This window comes from Centrocercus urophasianus, unplaced genomic scaffold (assembly GCF_019232065.1).
Source record: "Centrocercus urophasianus isolate 14NV4802_14NV808 unplaced genomic scaffold, USGS_Curo_1.0 seq_44, whole genome shotgun sequence".
Lineage (NCBI taxonomy): Eukaryota > Metazoa > Chordata > Aves > Galliformes > Phasianidae > Centrocercus > Centrocercus urophasianus.
In genome coordinates this window covers 1,396,325-1,417,878 of record NW_024885022.1, presented here as the reverse complement: position 1 = coordinate 1,417,878, position 21,554 = coordinate 1,396,325, and the positions used below count along the sequence as shown (strand labels likewise).

General features: G+C 42.2%; 1 long non-coding RNA gene across 4 annotated transcripts in view; it reads left to right on the top strand.

Annotated features, from left to right (window-relative positions):
- Window positions 1-20,445, top strand: part of LOC122168681 — a 43,373-nt gene extending 22,928 nt beyond the window's left edge. For 3 of the 4 annotated variants that reach the window (XR_006171321.1, XR_006171319.1, XR_006171322.1), the window contains 8 exons: window positions 6,602-6,702; window positions 7,406-7,599; window positions 9,609-9,644; window positions 12,183-12,322; window positions 12,665-12,713; window positions 14,811-14,918; window positions 17,225-17,345; window positions 19,216-20,445. This is a non-coding gene — a long non-coding RNA (uncharacterized LOC122168681). The remainder of the gene's footprint in view (window positions 1-6,601; window positions 6,703-7,405; window positions 7,600-9,608; window positions 9,645-12,182; window positions 12,323-12,664; window positions 12,714-14,810; window positions 14,919-17,224; window positions 17,346-19,215) is intronic. The other variant, XR_006171320.1, reaches the window with a different exon arrangement.
- The last annotated feature ends 1,109 nt before the right edge of the window (window positions 20,446-21,554 follow it).

The following is a 21,554-nucleotide window of genomic DNA, read 5'->3' as shown; positions in this document are numbered from 1 at the left end:
TTTAAAGCTGCCACTTGAAGCTGCAGCAACAGTAGGTTGGTCACAAGTGGTGACCCCCAGGGGTCAATCTTGGGTCTGGTGCTCTTCAACTTCTTTATCAATGACACAGATGATGACATTGAGTGCATCTGCAAGTTTGTACATGGCACCAAACTGAGCAGTGCAGTCAATAGCAGGGGGAAGGGAAGCATCCAGAGGGACCTGGACAGGCTGGAGAAGTGGGCCCATGTGAACCTAATGAGGTTTAGTAAGGCCAAGTGCAAGGTGCTGCACTTGGGTCCGGGCAATGCCAGGTATTGATACAGACTGGGGGAAGATCTCCTTGAGAGCAGCCCTGCGCAGAAGGACTTGGGGTCCTGGTGGACGAGAAGCTGGCCATGAGGCAGCAGTGTGCGCCTGCAGCCCGCAAGGCCAGCTGTGTTCTGGGCTGCATGAAAAAGGGGCGGCCAGCAGGAGAGGGAGGTGATCGTCCCCCTCTGCTCGGCTCTTGTGAGGCCCCATCTGCAGCGCTGCGTCCAGGCCTGGGGCCCCCAGCACAAGATTCGTAGAATCATAGAATTGCTCAGGTTGGAAAAGACCTTCAAGATCATTGAGTCCAACCACAACCCAACCATGCTACCCTAACTAACAACCCTCTGCTAAATCACGTCCCTGAGCACCACATCCAAACGGTTTTTAAACACATCCAGGGATGGTGACTCAACCACCTCCCCGGGGAGCCCATTCCAGTGCTTAACAACCCTTTCTGTAAATAATTTTTTCCTGATATCCAATCTAAACTTACCCTGGTGCAACTTGAGGCCATTTCCCCTCATCCTGTCACCAGTAGTGAGAAGAGACCAGCCCCGCTCTGCTGCAATCACCTTTCAGGTATTTGAGAGAGCAGTAAGGTCTCCCCTCAGCCTCCTCTTCCCCAGACTGAACAGCCCCAGTTCCTTCAGTCTCTCCACATAGGCCATATTCTCCAAGCCCTTCCCCAGCCTTGTTGCCCTTCTTTGCACCTGCTCCAGCACCTCATTGTCCTTCTGTGAAATATGTGGGGCTCTTGGAACGGGTGCACAGGAGGACCACTAAGATGATCGGAGGTATGGAGCCTCTCCTATGAAGAAAGGTTGAAGGAACTGGGCTTGTTTAGCTTGGAGAAGAGAAGGCTTTGGGGAGACCTCATTGTGGCCTTCCAGTACTTGAAAGGAACGTATAAACTGAGACAGGGGAAGTTTAGGTGGGATATTAGGAGGAAGTTTTTCACCCAGAGGGTGGTGAGGCACTGGCACAGGTTGCCCAAGGAGGCTGTGGATGCCCCATCCCTGCAGGCATTCAAGGCCAGGCTGGATGTGGTTCTGGGCAGCCTGGGCTGCTGGTTGGCGACCTGCACACAGCAGGGGGTTGGAACTGGGTGAGCGTTGTGGTCCTTTTCAACCCAGGCCATTCTAGGATTCTATGATTCTATGATTCTATGACAACAGCAAGGACCTTGCAGCTTTACGGTGAAACTAGGCAGTGGTGGGTGAGGAGGAGGGCAGCTAGATATCTGTGGAGAGCAGGAACTCCCCACTCCCAGCTGCCAGCATCGTTTCTGCTCTCCTGTGATTGTTTTGTTTTTCACTGCTGGGTGTTCAGAAAGCTGAGCAGCATCCCAGGGGCTGATGTTCTAGAATCAAAGAATCATGGAATTTCTCAGGTTGGAAAACACCTTGAAGGTCATGGAGTCCAACCACAAGCTAACCATACTACCCTAGGTAGCATCATAGTGTCTTGCAGATTTGTGTTGCAAGCAGCAATGCAAACCTCTTGATCTGACAAGTCACGGCTCAGGACAGCTTCTTTCAGAAGCCTTGGCAGCTGGATTTTGTTTTATCTTTTTTATCTTTTATTTCTTTTTTCTAAAAGTAATGGAAGATTTGTACACGATATGCCAGTTGCAGCAGCCAGGTCCTTGAGAGGGAAGCACCAGCTACCACTATGTGTGCAATAAAAGGCAAGAGGCTTAAAAACCTTGGCAATACCAGCAATTCTCCCTGCTTAGCTGGAGGAAGAGCTTTCCCTCGGGGCTGTTCAGATGTGGGACAGGCAGCGTTCTTACCACTCTGTACGGTAAGGTGGCTGAGGTTCAGAGGTATGGGAGGAACAGGAGTGTTTTCATTCCCCTTGTCCTGTGACCAACATCACCATGACCATTTTTCCAACAAAAGTGGTGTAGTAGGAACATAACAGGAGAGTTAGGAGTCTTCTTACTCCCTCCATCTTTTTTTCAATGCCTGGGATTTTACAAAACTCTAACTCTGAAACATATTAAGAGACTGAGCTGCTTACAAAACCGCCAGCTCCACAGGGTTTGCTTATCCCTGGTAATTATCACTTAATATTTGGCCCAGTGCAGCTATCTTTCAGTCTTATAAGGATAAATGTATTTGTTTCACTGCTATCTGAGCTCTTTCTCAACATAGGACTGAAACCTATAGTTTATTATTCCTGGACAGAGGCCTACACACACTATGTGTTACTTCTGTAGTTCCCTCAGTCAGTGAGAAATGTTTTAGTATTATTATCACTAAATATTTTGCCAGACGTTGTGGTCTTCCAGCTTTCACAAAGATAGGGAGGGAAAGGATGTGTGGCTGAAGTGCAGGCTTAAGAGATGGGAGACAGGAGGCCCTTTTTCCTTATCAGTGCCAAACTGCTCAGGGAGAAAATTCCCCTGGTAACGAGAAAGTCTGTAAGGCCCTTAACAAGCTACTATCTTCTTGTACTCATATTTCTCATCCCATCAACTGAAATGAAGCGTATCATTACCACAGGTGCATTTAGCAGTAGGACTCAGGTCTAAATAACCTGTGCAATACTACTGTTTCTTGAGCACAGCTTTCAGCATTTTTTCTTGGTGCTCTTGGAGCTGTATAGACCTAAGTCATATTTTTACAGCAGAAGTGAAAGCTTCTACTCTCTAGACTCCATGCTAAATCCATGATTTCATTGTGCTTAGTAGCTTCTTAGTCACTGTATTTTATTTTTCCTTGTTTACATGTATTTCGTTTCTAGAGTTGGTCTGGAACTATGTACAATGGAGCTTACATGCATAGGAGATCGATACCAATTCACTTAATAATGCTGTGAAAGATGCAAATTAAGAAGCAGATACATATCAGGCTGACATCTCCCACGGTTTCCAATGGTTTCCAGTGGAAATGATAAGCTCTAGATGCTTTAAGACCTACAAAATCTTTAATTTATGCAACATTGACAGTTTTATTATCTTCATATTACATTATTATATTAATATTAATATCACACCGTGTTAAACTAAAAGTATGGTGTCAGAGCTGGATGAGGCACAATATCAGGGCAAAATATATTTGGAAGAAGGAATAAGCTGATTTCAAACTTCTGAATTCTCTAGTGCCATCACACTGCTCTCCTGATTTGTCAGTCCCAAATCTTGCAGTAGAGTTTATGAGACTTTTCTTAACAGCTGCCTGAAAATACCACGTGTCAGTCACCTCCTATGAGAATACATGTCCATAATTTCTTAAGAAATGCTCCACTGTTCAAAGAGCAGGAAGCTCATAGGCAGCACCGGTGGCAAAAGAGCCAGAGGACACGTTTGCAAAGAGCTGGCTCAGCAGCCAGGGGCTCTAGCTCCCTCAGCTGCGGTCTTACCATGAAAGGAAGAGGGCTGAATTTGCACGACTCACCGAATTGCTGCTCTTCGTATCTCAGACGTTCTGTCAGACTGCCCTGCAGTCCTCTGACCTCAGCAGGAGCTGCTCATCTTCAGAACTCAAGCCTTTTAAGGTACAATTGAAGCGTACTGGTTTTAGAGCTGAACTCGGGGGAATTCCATTCTACTATATTGCCCATCCACCTGACCTCTGGGAGATGTAACTGGACCAGGAAAAGAGCAGAGCTCGCATTTTGGCAGAGAAACGGGTCACAGGTGGATGTGGAAGGTCTGTGCTGCCAAGTGCAATAGGACGCTGACCCTGTCCGCCCACTTGGCAGCTGCTTGCCTCTCCCAGCAGCAGGGGCCATAAGGACCCATACCTCTGCTGGTGGTGAGCAACTTAATAGTTCTCCTAATGGCCTACATGCTCTGTGTGCATCCCATGAAATGAGTATGAAAATGGTTCATTACCTGCCAGTGTCACGGGGTCAGGTTTTTCAAAGGTTTTTAGGTACATAAAGTTGCAGGTGGACAGCTAATGATGTTTACAAAAGCACTCGTGTGCCAGATTCTCATGGATTTCAGCGTGGGTTAGGCACATGGAGATAGAGTGTCTTTTAAGCATCCAAGTCCTTTGAGAAGTGGAGTATTTTGCATTTACTGTAGTGTCCTGCAGGGTGCATGAGGCTTATTACTACAGAGCAGCTTGTGTGCTGTAAATCCAGCATACTGGCTTACCCTGCAGTGACTTGTTCGTCTTCCCATAGCTGGTGGAACGAAATCTGCTGTGTACATCCCACATATCTACCATCTGGGCAACAATGCCTATTTGTTTTCTGGAAGCCTTCTCTTGAGTTTACTTTTCTTATTAAGAAGGGAAAAAGAGAGAAAGAGAGAGAGAAAAAGAGAGAGAGAGAGAGAGAGAGAGAGAAAGAGGCATCAGTGTCCAGCACACAGCACATTACCAACTACACTGCCAATTAACGTGCCAGAATTCCCTTGCTCACACATGTTATGTTGTTTTGATGTAACTAAACGACAGTTGCATTCAGCTGCTTCTTTCTACGGAAAAAACATCTTCAAAAGAGCAGATGAGCACGACCCTCTTTTTCGTTTTGTTTCCTATTACTTTAATTGTGCATATATTGAACATATCATCTATCGTGGAAAATTGCTTTCGTCTCTCTAACATCTGCAGGACACTACTGTGGCAAAGACTAGTGCATCTGCTCGCACAGCTTTTGCACTCCCCGTTTGTTATTCCATTTCACACTCACAAATTTCAAACCTGTGTTCCTAAAGTTAGCCTGTAAAACCCACTGAACTCATTGGAAAGTGCAGGTGCTCAGCAACACAGCAGATCAGGCCATTTTTGTCTAGGTGTCTAAATATGCTTTTACTGGCTTAGACATTTGAACTCAGTGTTTTTGCTCTGGGAGCATTAATCTTGCATCTCAAGTGTACACTAAATTCCAGTTTGCTTCCTCTGTCTCAGTCTGTTAAAAATTTTGTTCCATGTTTTTATTAATACCATTCAGCAGTTTTTCCTTGGCTCTTCAGCCACACTGCTTGCTCATTGGTGAGCCCAACATGATCCACAAATAGTGTCCTGTGTGTGTTATTAGATGAATATAACCCTGATGCCAAGGCCAATATTTCTTTTTAATCTCCTTGCATACCATCTTCTGCTCCTTGTAATCCTTGCAAACTAGAAGAGATTCTGGTGTGACCGAAGCGTTGGAAGGTTTGTGCAATTAAGGCTGAGGATAACGTATGCTGTGAGTGGCCCTGCTTAATCCTGTGACTGTCTGTGTGCAGAGCATGCATATCATCTCCGGATGCCGTGGTACACATGTTAACAATGGGAAAAGTACTCAGTGGAAGAATGTAACTTTCTAACTCAGCTGCTGCAGTTGGCAGAGGCCGTTCCTCCCTCAGTCCGCAATTTGTCTTGGTCTTGTGACTGCGTGTGGAAATGCCCCAAATTGTTTTTCTTACATTTTCACCTGCAGGGCTTTAAATGAGAGACAGGAAAAGCATTTCAGCGGTATTTAAATAATGTTTTTCTAATTGCACAAGTTGCTTTAAAAAAAAAAAAAAAAAAAAATGCGTTTTTCAAAACATTGGTTTAAGGATGAAAATATGCTAGATGGAGTGAAGAAGGAGGAAGGAAACAGCACAGTTCCATATGCTGAGATCTTTTTAACCCACTTCCTCGGTGAGCGAGAGCTGGTTTTAGGGGAGTGAAAACAGATTTGAAGGTGCCTCCCTTCAAAGGAGCTGCCTGTTAATCTCTCTAACAAGTGGGAGCCTTTCTGAGAGCCATTGACAGCCTGGAATATCTGCCATGGACAAAGACATTCATGGCAGGGTTCAACCAGTGGTTGAATCCACGTGAACCAGGGAATCTGGGAAAGGATCATGGAGAAAGCTTCTAGCTGGTAGATTTTCAAATCTGAATAAGTAATTCTGTATAAATGCCCAAGTGTCTAAAATCTCACATTTAACATATTCAGAAGAATCTGAATATCTCTCTTTCCCACAGGTAAGTTCCTAGGTTCCCGTGACTTTGTACTGGAATTAGGCTTGCTAGATACTCTAAAAAACAAAAAGGGAAAGAAAAAAAAGAAAAAAATAAAATTGATGCTTCAGAATCAATTTTGTTAATTAGCAAATAACACGTATTTTTTTCCCATAAACTAATGTCCAAAAAATAAAAATAAAATCTGAAGTGCCAAAACAATGAAATGTTGTGCAACAATCAGCTGAGTGCTTATTTTAAGCACAAAATCTTGTGTTTTCACCTGAAAACCAGTGCTCTGGTTTTTGTTGTTGTTAGTTTGTTGCTTGGTTTCAGTTATTTGTTGGTGTCTATTTGGGGATTTTGTTTTGTTTTTATTATTGTTACACAGATTTTCGTTTTTCTTCCTTGCTTGGTAGAAATGGCTTCTTTTGAATCACAAACAGAATATCCCTTCAGCCACCAGTAACTCAAACCCTTGGTAAAACCAGCTCCTGGCTAAATTCATCACAAGCCACAGGTAAGAGGGCAGAAGCTTGCAGTAGTGTAAACATAAACATTGATTTTGTATTTGTACGTGCGCAAGTCGTTTACACATTTGCACCTCAATCCTGTGTGCAAACTAGAGGAAGGATAAAATGTGCCAAAAGCTGTGGAAATTGAACTGGGAGAGTCCTTGCAGATTTATTAAAATAAAACAAAACAACGCTTCTCTAAGTTTTTCCACCCCTGGCTGCATTGTGCATGTCGGGTCAATCCTCTGCTCAAGTCAGTGGGAGCTTGCCTGGTTTCAATGGAAATAGGTTTTGGTCCCTCTGCTGTAAATCCCCTGTTAAGGAGAATCCTACTGATCAGAAGTGACTCATTCAGAAACAGAACTTGTGATCTGTTTGAAAAAAATCCTTTTCCGTATTTAGTACTGCTTAAAATATGTTATTTAAAAAATAGCATAACAGATTATCTCATGAAATACAACTGAAAAGTTCCCTTCTCTTTTGTTTTTTTTTTTTCAAACGCAGCCTTTTCCTCTCTGCCCAGCTCCTCCTACTCAAAAAAAAAAAAAAAAAAAAAAGTGAAGTATACAATAATGCCAGTAATTACGTGTTACGAGATTTTTATTGCCTTGCAATTTATTACAAATGTTTTTGTGGGTGGTACAAAGTATTTGAACAGGTTTTCAAACTAGTCAGAAGCGTATTAAATATTGGTGATTGTTATTACAGGTTGTGTTTTATGGTCTACGGTTGATTTATGGGTACAAAAACAAAAAGTCAGTGCAGTGTGGCTCTCGCAGCCCTCTTCTTGTGGCAACACTTCACAACGCAGAGCAGGCCTCTCCCAGCTGAAGAACAAAAACTTGTCGTTACAGAAGCAGAAACAAAGCATTATGCACACCTTGCTGCTTCCATTACCTCAGGTAGGGTTTGTAGACAGTCAGTATTTCCACAGAGCTGTTTTCAAACTTTCCGTGAATCTAAATGTGAGTAAGAAACCTGAACTGTAGATTTTGGATTCAGGATGTTTTGCTCAACTCGATGTTGAAGATCACTTGCAAAGCAGATGTGGAAATATCTTCCGTAAGAGAAAAGTATTACTGGTTTGATATATTCCCAATTAAAAATCTGTGTGATACATCCAGGGAAAGGCACCAGGCACGTCATGCCTAGCAACTAGAACATAAGGTTACCCAGATTATTTCATGACACAGAGCTCTTACACTGTGCAGCAGTGACTACTAATCAAAAAAGGACTCGTGGATATATTTGCCCTACAGATGTCCTGCAGATACCAGGTTAGCTAGCTGATTTTCTCAGAAGAGCTAGTGCAACCTCCATATCCTGTACCATTTCAAAAATAGATCGTAACATCAACCACACAGTGCCCAGCGACCCCGTTCCCATTCTCTCCTCATTTATTTTATTTTCACCATTGGTCACTCATCAGAAATTGTCCCTGTCCTGATTGCTTTGAGAACAGATAAAAATGAACTGCATCTAACAGCAGAAAATCTTAAATGTGAACAGGATGTTTTCATATGAATAAGAAACATGCTTCTGCCTGGAGCAAGAAGAAAAAAAAGAGAAAAAGAAAAAAAGGAAATTCAAATGCAATAGCTGTTTATGTATGTAAGGATTTTCCTGACCATTTCTTTCCCTACAGCTGAGAGGAAACTGTATCTCCCTGGTAAATTTGAACTGGGTACTTTCTCCACCCTGTTTTCTGATGGAATGTCTTGAGGAAAGAGGCCATGGCTGTTGCACACGCAGAATTGGTATCACCTTTATGCACAGCTTGGTGTGGCTGAGCATGCAGAGCTTACAGATAACCCACTCACTGTCCCAGAGACTGGGCACTGATTTGTCTTCAGCTGCCAGAGGTAGTCGTGACTGGGAAATGAGTCACATCTCCCTCTGCTTCTGTTGTTGAAGCAGAGGGATTACCAAACTAATGAGCTGTAGGGCTGTCTAGGTTTCCCAAAATGCAAGGTCCCAAATTTAAAAAAAAAAAAAAAAAAAAAAAAAAAAAGTCATGGCCTGGGCTTTGGGCCATCTCTATGTACTTGCATTTCAGCCAGCAGCAAAAGGTTTCTGCTTCATTTCAGCCTTCAAAACCCATAGGATTTTTTTTCTCACATTCTCAAAAGCAGTGAATAAGATTGGTATTGCTAAGCATGAAGAAAGAGGTCCAAATGACCCTCTGGACTGACAGGAGAGAGGAAAAATCCCAAGTAGAAATATATTCAAATCCATGGTGGGCTGATGAAGAATAGTCTCATTTTTTATCTGAGTTTCATTCTGGCCCTGAAAGCAAATCCTGTCTAGACCAAGCAAGGATCCTCATGGACTTTTTTTTCTCAGCCCCTTCCTTCCACCATGCTGTGCCTGTCAGTGTAATCCCAGACTCTGCCTAAATGAGAAGATGATGCTACACACACAGCTCTGCCCCAGGTTGCAGACAAGAGAAATATCCTTTATCTTAAGCTATCTTTGGAAAGTATAAAAGGGTTATACCACTGAGAAAGGGAAGTATCATCCTGAATGACAATAGAGGCTTTTATTTATTCATTAGTCGTTGGAGATTTTGGTTGAATAATTCTGTTAGCTGTAAATCTTTGGCACAAGTTTAAAGTCTCTGCAGAATCCATTAAGGCACGAGGCTGTAGCAAAGAGGCAGTTCACTCCTTCTTTAGTCATTTAGCTTCCATTTACATCAATGGAAATTAGATAATTCACACATCTGTTTCTTCTAGCGTGTGCTTGGAGTGCTGAACTTCAGCACTGAAAAGGGCTGATTTATATGGCTAGGCAACTCACCTTCACAAGTGAGGTGCTGTTACAGTGAATAAAATTTGGCAGTCAAAGTGGAGGCACCTAAAATCCTTATTTGTTTTTAATCTGTTTTGTATCTCCATTTGCTTCTCCGTAGGTACAGACGCCCCCCAAAATATGTATTATTCTCTAGGTAAGTTTGCATCTTCCATCTTTTTAACTTCAGATTTAGGGTACATTGATAAATACTCCTTCTCTTAACTTTGAGAAGGGTTTGATTTCCTTCACTATTCCTTGACGTCTCCTAAATGTTTCTTTTCATATTTGGTATTTGCATTTTTCATATTTAATAGTGGAAATATACGTGCCCATACACAACCTTATGCACCCATAATTAAGGCATAGGTGATTACACTTATGGGCTATGAATTTTTTGCTTGCTGAGGTAAAAAAATACACTTTAAAATATAGTTGTCTTTTGTAATATTGATAACACATACATTTCAACATCATATAGACATCACAGAGGTATGTTTAAATTCAACACAACTCAAAAGACAAACAGCTGTTTGAGAATATGTTCTTTTAAAGAATGTATTCTATTGTGATTGGGTGAGCCACCTGCACTTAAATTTCTCATCAGAAATCACTCTTTCTCATCTTTTGATGGTTACGTTGTTGGCCCTTTATTTGCTGTTGTTTTGTTGGTTTGTCTAGACCACTTTCAGACAGTTAACTGCAATGAGGTTTCAGAAATAAATATAATAATTCAGGTGGTGTCAAAGCAGCCTGAGCATCCTGCTCTTGCAAGGTGCAAGTGCTCTGAGGGCGATCTGACTCTTAACTCTGACAACAGAGAAATCACTCCTATCTTCTTTTGGGTGCTAGGGCCTCACAGCACCAATCTCTAATCAACACTGTGGTTGTGAGAATCTTTATCTGCACTGATGTTCCTGCTTAGTCATATCACAGCACACAGCCCTGCCCCAGCAGTGAGCCTTCTCCTTAGGTGCTCAGTGTGTATTTGGGGCAGGGAGTGTGGCCCTATTTTGTATTTTCGTGGACACATATGTAGACATCATCAAGGCAACTTGCTGGGTTGGCTCTTCCTCAGAAATGTGCTCAGCGACCTTTCCAGGCACTAGCTAGGAGAAGCCATCATGATGCTAAATGAGGACTCCATATGCTGAGTACGGGAAGCTACCTAGTATCCTTTAGCTACTGGCCTTTCTCGTGGGATGTGGCTTTTTACTAAGAAAGGCAGAAAGAAAGCAGCCAAGAGGTCCTGATTGGGATGCTGCAAAGGGGAGAGGCTGAGCAGTCATCACTCGTGCCTGAGTGTGTGGAAAAGAGAATGGGCTCACCTGCTCAGCCCAGCCCTTGTGTTCAGAGGAGGGGTGACTAAGTGAGGATTCCATCCTGTTTCAGAAGGGTTGAGCTTTTCAATTCCTTTTAAGAGTACCCACATTTGTGATCATTCTTCTGCTCAAATGTTGTTCCTTGTTCCATCGTGTTGTTAAACTGGAGGTATGGAAATGCCCCTGAAGCCCCAGGGCCGTGCTTGAGACCCACTCAATGTGGAAAGGATGGATGTCTATTGAGGTTCACCACCCTGGAAAGAGGTCAGAGGTGGCCCTGGATCATGAGAAGCACAAGGACAGACTATTTGACTTGAATGTTGGGGTTGGAAGTAAGTGGGATACCATGGATGGAGCCCACTCACAACAGACTGGTGACCTTACACGATGGGACTGAGCCAGGTTGTGACAGATGGTTTCCCTGGATCTGAGACTGGATCCTGGCTCTAACTGTTTAGTTAATTAATTGTGAGGCACATACAAATTAAACTTGGTAAATTTTGAATGTGGTATAAAAGCCTCTGGTTTTGTAGACAGCTTAAATCTGATACTGATGTAAAATGATGAGTGTAATGTAAGTTAATATTAAATTTTAGAGTTTTTCTCCTGGGCCTTGCCTATTGTTTTGCAGGAATAACTCTGAAAGGACACTACTAAAAGATCTGTAACAGAAGTGGTGAGTTTTGTTAGTTAGGCAAAACTGCTGGGATGGTGATGTTACTGGCACTAACAAGTATCTCAGTAAGGTTCAGCTCTAGCTGCTCCTCTGAGTAAAACTGGCTTGGTGAAGTATATTTTTCCATAGCAGTCATTAAAGTATTCTATCTTGTGTCAGTGAGGCTAAAGGTCCAATTTCTGAGGCTGCTTCCTGAACTGTCGTGCACAGTTAAGACAGAAAGAAAAAAAGGCAGAAATACCCACATAACCCCACGGTGATGGACTTCTCTGTGACAGTGGGAGCAGTGGGTCATCTGGGTTCACTGCTGTGCTGTAGGTGCAGGCTGCAGCTTGGGGAAGGGCTTTGATTGCCGGATGTGAGACAGCATTTTGTGAAGTGACTGGAGCAAGGGGAAACTTTGGCTATGAAGACTTTCCTTGCAGACACACCCTCCATGCCAGCCCTTGCAGGGAGTCAATTGTCCCAGCTAACCCTCCAGAGGAATTGCCTCCCCTTTGGTGAGTTTCCAGATACTGCACACACTTTGAAGTGTTGGTTGCTTGCTTGGTTTTTTATCCAAGCAGCACAACAAAAGGAGTTGCCACAGCCCAGTCTCAGGGCAAGAGCCCTATCCCATTCCATGCCTCCTTTCAAGATGTGAGTGAGCCTTCTGCTCCCAGACAGCCTATTTTACCTCCATGGTGGCTTTTTCCAGCAGGTTTCCAGGAATGGGAACAGCTGGAGAAACTGAATGTTATGCTTCATTGATTGGGAAAATTTGCTGTACTGCAATATTAGTACTCACTGCCTGTTGTGGTCACCAAGCACTGTCATCAAAGCGGTTTCAAAAGGCTGGTAAGGAAGTGGGATGCACTGAAGCTCTCACACTTGAGCAATACAAGTCCAGAAGGGTAATGTGGGGAGTATGTTTATCATGTAAACAGTGAACTGTCTGTAAAAAGGGAAGTTTTAAGCAGTGATGGGGATGTGGGAAATGAGAAACCATGAATTAATGAGAAACTCTGTTGAGGCCAAAGTAATTTACTGATTAATCTTGATTTCACTTCTTTTAGTAAGAGTAAAGGGGGACACTCAGGCAAATAAAGATGACGTAGCATTGCATATAAATCTTTTATTGACATGAGTTTTGAGATTATTCATAAATTACAGTAGGAATTTTATGTTTCTCCTGGACAGCTGTTTCAAACATTTCTGAAAATGGAAATCCTCTCCTGTATGTCTACCTGTAAGTCTTCTGTAGAATATTTATGCTTCAGGGGGGATTTTGAAGAATTAAAAAAGTCACTAAAAATACCTGTGCGGTGATGTGATTGGAAGCAACCCAAATTTCCAGTCTGATTTCTTGGGACCTTCCAAGCATAGTAACAGGTTTCTGTAGAAAATCAGGAATCTCCCCTTTCTATTCTGCCAACAAACAGTCCTCAAGGCGATGTAGAAAATTACTTCCTTCTGATATCGGTATTTAATCTGATAGCTTCTTTTTTTTTAATTCCACACAAAATTTCTGGGGAGGATTTCCCCAATTTATGGAAATAATGAGAATAGCAAGATGACAGAAAATAGCTTTAAATTCAGGAACACAAGATACAATTCTACACGCATTTTTTAGTGAACCTTCTGGAAACTGACTGTTGATATGACAAAATGTCCATCACAGACTATATAGATTTTGGGGTTACAACTTGTAGTCCAGATATGTGCCATTTAAAAGAAAAGAGAGTGAGAGAGTGAGTTAGAAAGAAAGAGAAAGGGAGAAATAGAGAGGGAAAGAAAAATGAGAGAAAGAGAGAAGGAAGGGAGGAGGCTGGCAGGAAGGGAGGAAGGGAGGAAGGCAGGCAGGAAGGCAGGAAGGCAGGTAGGAAAGAAGGCAGGAAAGAAGGCAGGAAAGCAGGAAGGAAGGAAGGAAGGAAGGAAGGAAGGAAGGAAGGAAGGAACTTTTTTTACTTTCCAAATGTGAAGTTCTCAAATTAGAATGGTGTATGTTGCTGGCTTATTTACAGGATGGAGATCCATTACCTAGAAAGAGATTGGTGCTTTATACAAAAGATAAACCACCATGGTTTCCAATTGGAAACATCTTTGTGCTCTAATCCTGCCACACTGAAAGATACCAGACTGTTACTATAGCAATGCTATTTTGACACATTGCTTGAGCAAACTGGCCTTCTGATTTGAAAGACCATCCTTCATTCATTATATATGGTTTAGAAAACGAAACTTCACTCTCTAAGTTTGCCAGGAGTAATCAGAGTTTTCTAGGTATACCAAGATATAGATATTTCTAGATATTATAATATATTTCTAGATATAATATAAGATATTTCTAGATATACCAAGATATTTACATGAACAATTTTCAATAGAAGGAGCCAAATCTCATAAAGTACTGCAAGTTGCATCTGTATCCAGAACAGGAGTTCATATAAATTCACTTCCACATGCTTTACCTGCTGTGTTTTCTCATGCTTATTTCTTATTCTTGTTCATTTTTTGCTCAGCTTAAGAACAGGATGCCTAAATAAATGCTTTCTGTTACATCATCTATATAATTAAATTAGCATACAGTATTGGGCCCTGTGTTTCTGAAGCACATTACCATGGTTTCAGTAGACCTCATGGAAAGATGAGTTAGAAGAATTATCTGGCTGTTTGACCAACTAATTCAAAAAAGAAAAATGGAGAAAATAGGAGTAAACTTCTGTCTGTAGATCATCTTGATGAACTCCAGGATAAAGGAGAAGTAGGGAAGAAATTTTCTCAGAATTATTTCCCTGATCCTGCCTGAGTGAGAGGTAGGAAAGCTTTCACATAGAGAACAGGAAAGAGGGGAAGTACAAAAACCAGCAATTCTCACGTCTTCCAGATTTCTGTAGGTGAAGAGAATAACAGCCACTGTAGTAATTGTATTGTAAGGCGTGTTGAGTCACGATGGCAGAGCACAGTCAATACCAGATTCTGCATCCCACAAGATATCTTAGGGCCTTCTGACTGCTCTGTACTTGAGCCAATACTATTATGATGTTAAATTAAAAGTTAATCTATCAGCTTCATCTTCCAAAGGCAATTCTCCATTTAAAGATTTGGCCTTCAAGATGAGAGTAAGGCAAAGTCTCCCATATGCAGGTAGATTTAATTATTCTGCTGCATGCTTATGGAGAAATCAGGGCATGTTTAGCTCATGTGTAATTGCCATGCATACATTGTTTCTAGAGTGTTGAGGGACGTGGTTTAGTGGGAGCTATTGGTAATAGGTGAACGGTTGGACTGGATGATCTTTTAGGTCTTTTCCAACCTTGGTGATTCTATGATTCTATGATTCTAGAGTGCAGCTGGCTTGCATTTGACAGCTCAACACATGGGAAAAAGAAATATTTTGTTGCATCTGTCCCTCTGGATTTGGTTCTGTTGCTTTTATGTGTTGCAGTGTAAGGTAAGTTTTGCAGTATTACTGTAAAAATCAGGGTTCAAGAAACGAGAAAACTTAGGGAGGCAGGGAGTGCTGTATCATGAATGTTGTTCCTGTAGTATAGCTTGTACTTTATGACTGAATGATTAATTCCTTGAAGTTAGCCATTTCATGTGATCTAATAGTGCAGAGGTAATGCACTAAAAAGGTAGAAGCACGTGAGAGGTGACGTTCACCTCCAGATTGCATCACATGAGATAAAAGCAGCCATTTGAAAAATAAGTTTTTTCCAACACAGAAGAGGAAACGAGGGAGTTTTAAAAACTAAAAGTCTACACAGTTTGATATACTTCTGAAACTATTCTGAACACTAATAGATGAGACGTGCCCACGGCGTTGATAATTCCTATCAAACTCTACACCCAAACATTTTTAACTTCCCAGGTGACACAGATTGCCTGGCCATGTTCCAGAGCATCAGAGCTCACAGCGTTTCACATCTAGTACTGCAGTTCTGATGCTGTGTGTGTAAGCCAAGAGAGCAATTTCTGCATGTAAATCCTGCTTGGGTCGAGGTCCTGTCTGAGTTCAGAGACTAAAATTTCAGTCCAGATTTGTTTACTTTGAAATCTTGCCGGATCTCTATTGTTTGTTATATTCTCTATGCCTTTTAATGCAAGAGCTTAGTGCCTGTAATAAATTCACAGGAGACCACAAGGAGCTTCTTGCTAATTTTTCACCACCTAATTGAAAATAAAGTCGAGAGGTTTCTTGTATTTCCATGATGCTGATGGAGAAGTGGTGTCCCTGAGACTCATAAAAATGTACTATCTGTATCACGTTTTATAACAGTAAAAATTCTGGTTGGGAAAACCATCCCCATGTTCCAGCCCCTTCCTGCTAATGGCTCCCATTAGGTGATTCTATCATTATACTTACTGGATCAAGTTAATGTGAAAGCTCTGATAATCCCTCTGTCTAGTCCAAGAAAGACCTAAATACTTCTCTAGACTTCCAAAGAGAAATTTAGAAGACTAAGTAGAACTGTGAAAATATCTAACCATTTTTTGTATGGCAGGTCTTTTGTAGACCCCTAAAAAATGACGAGCAGTGTGATGGTAACAATATAAAAACTTCGTTTCCATTGATATTTCTACCATCAGATCAAAGCATCACAATATTTCTCCTGGTATCAAATTGGAAGGAGGTTCTGTTTCCATCAGGGGCTGAGAACTAAAAATACATAGAGCCTAAACCTAGCAGCCCCATTCAGCATCTGCATTTTGCATGGTTCCTCCACTACAGAGTGCTATTGGGTTCTTATTATCCTCCTGATTGTCACAGACACGCAGAAACACATCCCATGGGGCTGTGTGCATGGACGTGTCTTCAATAGGACTTTTCATACAACAGTCCTCCACATGAGCAATCTGTCAGAGTGAGGCTCTTTTGCTCTAGTTCATATGTTCTTGAAATCCAGAGGGGGGTCTGATTTCATGGGTCCAGCAGAGGTTTCTCACAAAAAAAAAAGAAAAAAAAAAGAAAAAAAAAGAAGCATTTTCAAGATATTCAGAACCACAAATCCAGCCCCCATTGAATTTTGGTTTCCCTTACAGGTCGTTATTGTTTTCAACACTTTATGGCAGCGCTGGCCAAAATCAATCTTTTACAACTTCACTTCCTACTTATACTAAAAGAAAAAGGTTGGGGCACTTAATTAGAGCTATTTATATTTTCAAAATGAGGAAGACATTCTGAAAAAGAAATTGTTTTTGCAGCCAATTCAGGGACCTTCTGTCTACAAAATCTGCTCTGGACACTTTCCCACCGCAACTTTCTTTCCATTATTAGGAACTTACACCATGTTGTATTTGACTTGGTGTTTTGCCAGAAAATGTTCTTTAGGTCTCTATAGTACAAAATCTGACAGAAAGCATAACACAAGGAAAAAAAAAAAAAAAAAGGTATTTTTAAGTCCCTACTTTTTTCCATTTTCCCATCAGAATTTTTTTTAAAATATATTAGTAATATAAATCCATCTCTGTTCCAGTTTTTGCTGTAGTTATTTATACCCTTTAAATATGATCCATGTAGAGAAGTCCAAAGTTATTAAATTTGTTCAGATAGTCCTTCAATCTATTCAGGAGCTGAGTGTACCTGGCACAAGCACCGAGTATTTCCTTTAGGTTTCTGAGCTAGAAGCAAGACTTGAGGTAAATGATTTTCTGCTATGATAATGATGATACTACCAGACGTCCTGAGTGGAAAAGGCCAGGGAGGTTCCGATTCTGACTCACGTTCTGATATTGTCTCTTTCTTTTTTAACCTAGGAAAACTCAGCTCAGATTCCGTCTGTGGTTTTCACCAAGAATACTGCTTTTCCCTTCTTCCCGCACAACTTTCCAGCCAGATTGACTGAACTGCAGAAAGGTCAGATGACTTACTTGGAGGGTAAGCTATGAGTCAGGAGCACAGCTAGCATTGAATCAAATCCTTTCCTGTCTTCCAGTCCAGCCGCTAGACAGCACACAATTGCTTTCATTGACCAGAGAGCTCTAATGAAGTCAGCATTAGCTAGCGTGAGTCTCTGAACAGTGTTAGTGTTAGGAGGAGTCCCTGAAAATCAGGCACCTTCCATTGGCAATCAATTTGGTATGTGACAAAGAGCAGACCTCGTGTCCCTTTCTTGACATGCCTTGTGTCCTGTCTGTGCATATTGCCATTTGCACACTTAAGTCACGCAGCTCTGCTCCCATTTGTATCAGGAGCCGTTGTACACAGCTCCATTTGGAGGCTGAACTACAGTCTTTATTCTCAACCTTCTGGTCTTAAGATCTTCAATGAGAGGTTAGCTGCCCCTCCTTTCCAGCTGAGAAGAGGGGAAAAGGCCTATTATTCTTTTTTTGTTATGAGATCACACTTGGGAAACTGTTCAGAAATGCTGGACAAGATAAGCTGAATAGTCCGTTTTGACCTTGTACTCCATCAGTGTTTGGTTTTAGCTGACCTAATATGCATCTGCACAAATGCTAGATGTCTAGAAAATTTCCAAGAAAAATAACTAGAAATTAAGGCTGGAAAGAAGCTTGAGAAAGCATCTATTATATCCTCACCTACGCCAGGATAGGCTTTAGCTACATCATTCCTAGCAGGTCAGTCAGCTTCAGGGACCTTCCAGAGCTACCTGTGATATCACTCACATTGTTAGACATTAAGGAAACCTTTATTGCTTTATTGCTCTCCCTTTTTAAAATGAGAGTGTGGCACTTTCACGTATACGATGTAAATCAACCAAAAAATAGAACCCAGGCCTTTTGGAATGGCATTACAAAGTCAGTAAAAGTCACTTACAGGAGTAAATGTGTCTTCAGCAAGAATTCCCTCGTTCTTGTGGTGCTTCTTCTCTTTGTGCTAAATAATGCCTGTTTCTGCCTTTCACCTATTAAGGTCCTATTTTCAAAGATTTTCTAAGTATTATTCTATGAAACTGCCTGCACATGTGAAGAAAAAGTAATAGGAAAAAGAAATAGTTATCAAATGAGACTGAAGATCTGGCTTTTCAATTTTCCAAAGCCAGGAAGTTTGTACTGAATCATCTGACTCAATTTGCTGTGCTGTGCTGTGCTTCGGTGTTGTAGCTCATAAAGCACACAAGATAACCACTGGTCAGAGATCCTACAGTAACCCAGCAAAATAGGATGAATGGAGAATGACATTCCTGCTATAAATCATCAGCCCTGTATTATAGACAAGACTTGCGAAGCAGGACTATTACAGAATACCAGAAGGAACTTTTTAGAATGTCTCTTCTGCTGATAACTGGCTAGCATCTCAAGAAATACAATAATAACAATAACAATAATAATAAAAACCACCTTTAATATAGAGTCACCACGTAAATTGGAAATGAGAACAACTAATGTTAGATCATCTTTTCCATCCCCCCAACACTGTGGAATTGTTCCCTACAGCGTGTTCCTGAGTGTTTGTCCAGTCTTCTCTGAAGTAGCTTAAGCAACAGTGTTTCCATTGCTTCTCCTTGGAATCCTACCCGACGCTGTAGTAGATCTCGCTAATAGGAAATGTTGCTGTAAAGCATAAATTTTCCTGCTCTCAGTTCCATCTCATTAATCCCACTTATACCTCCTTCTCCCGTCCTAATCAATTCCTTTGCCTTTAAGTGTTTATATCCTCCTAAGACTTATGAGGAATTATCATATCCCACTTAGATATCATCCAGCCAAGATACTGCAAAGCCCATTCCCTTCATTTTCCTTCAGCCCACATCTAAGCCTTGGATCATTTTTTCCCCTCTCTGAAGTCCCTTCAGATTGTCATCGAGTTGCCCTCAATTTGAGCTGAAGAGAGGTCTGGTCCCTATACTGCAGCCGGAGACACAGAGATCGGGTTTCCAGAACGCTAGCAATCCCCAGCTTGCCGCAAAGTCAGATGGAGACGAGTGGCCACGGAGACCACTCAGGAAGAAAAAGGAAATAAAGAAGAGTGACAGTTTGCAGGGGAAGAGTCATGTGAAACATCAGCAGAGCAGCATCAGCGGTGGCACAGAGGGAAAAGCCCCACTCCAGAAGTGCCCCCAGATGGTCACGCGCCAATGTCCGCGACCTCGTGAGCAGCAGCAACTCAGGTTAAGCGTGTGCTTTGCAGATGGACAAAGCCCAGTCTGTGTACAGGTTTTTTCCTTGTGGCTGTAAAATTCAGAGGTGGGAGAGAAACCTGGGCTGTATCATAGACTGCCGGTGGTCCGCCCCCTCCACCCAGCACTGCAGACCGTCCAAAACATTGTCATTGCACCCCAGAAGGCAAGCAGGCCTGGGACAGATCCAGAACGGATTACAACATAATCCAATTCACAGGGAGGGGTATTTTTGAAAGAGGATTATGTGTTTTGTTTTTTTGTTTTTTTTTTCCCCTTCTGGCTGCCTTCCAGAAAATAAATAAATGCTGTAATTCTCATGTAATGTTTTTAGAAGGCATGGCGATGGAAAGAGAAGGCTCTTTTCCATGTCCATGTTAGAGAGCGGGAGGAAGAAAGCTGATTTTTTGCAGCAGTGTGCCAAGCAATCTCAGGATATGCGAGTCAGAAATGCTGGTGTTTCCCACTGCGCATTCAAGAACAGCATGAAACTGAAGAAAACGGTGCTGCATTTCTAATCAGAACAATGTAATACGGGTGTTGGGTCTGCATCCCAGCATCAAAAGGCCTCCTCCTGAACCCTTTATGACCCTCAGAGAGGTTTGCATAATTATCTTGATTAAAGGCACAGCACAATTTTAGTACCAAAGCCCACAAATTACCAAGGCCCGCATGTTTTGCAAAATAATACTGTTCATGTGATTATTTGTTTTGCTCTAATCATTTCTGAAATATTACTCCATTGCTTAGATTTGAATTGCTAGCTGTAACAGATAGCCAGTTTGCAAATAAAATATAAGTCCCTACAAAACTGTTCCCATTGCATGAGAAAATGTTATTGGATTTCCCTGGCGTTACAGTGCTGAGCTTGGTTATTTGTATTAAGGGGTACAACTGAATAAGGCCTGAAGCAAAAGTGTTTTCCAGTCTTGTGTGCTGTCATTTCACTGGGCCTTCTTTGGGCTTTGCTTTCATCATTTTGAGTTTAGTAAGTTAATCTCTGATTTTCAGGGTGGGAAACGCAATAGAAACCAGACTAAGGATACAGGATAATAGGTAGCTGGACTTCCATACCCAGGGAGAATTGGGTCTTTCTGCAGAGAGCACTCTGGGTTCTGCTTTCTTTCAGGTACCCATGGGGTGCACGTGGGATCTTTAATGAAGGGAACCACTATCCCAGTTCTCCCTGGGAGGAGAGGTGGGACGGCGGAGCACTGGAACAGGCTGCCCAGGGAGGTTGTGGAGTCTCCTTCTCTGGATATATTCAAGACCCTCCTGGAAACCTACTTGTGTGACCTGCTGTAGGGAACCTGCTTTGGCAGGGGGGTTGGACTTGATGATATCTGGAGGTCCCTTCCAAGCCCTACGTTTCTGTGATTCTATGATTCTGGGTCACCAAGGGTGGAAACCTTGGTGCAGGCAGTGCACCCCAAAGCATGGCCAGAGAGGAAATACCTGCCAGTTGAGGTCAACTATAGGCAGCCAGCCCTTCAAGCAGGTGACTCAGCTACCTCCTGCATGCTAAAAGCAGTCTGTCTTGTTGTTTTCTCCCTACTCGCACAAGAGGCAGTAATTTCTCACTGCCTGAGGGTGGAGGTCAGAAGAATGCTCAGAATGTCCCAGGCCCAGACGGAGAGCTTTTTTTATAGGATCCTTTTCCTCTGCCAAGCACCATTTTTCCACACAGCTTTGGTATGGGGTGGCTGTGGGTCCCTGCTCATCCACAGGCCTATTTTGGCTCTTTTCCTGACATGTTCTCCACCTTTCAGTCGATGAAAAAAAATGAAATCAGGCAAGCGCTCTGAATGAACATGGTCCAGTTCATGTGTATGCTTAGCTGTGTCAGGCTGAGTTTGCATCTAGCTTCTCCTCTGTCTGGCCCCTGGTTGCTTCCAGACCCTTGTCCACATGGTGCCTACAGCCCTCGCTGTCAGCTGTCCTGCTGCACAGATTTCTGCAACCCTCTGCTGTTAGCACACCCTCATTGCTGCAGAAAGATCTCAACT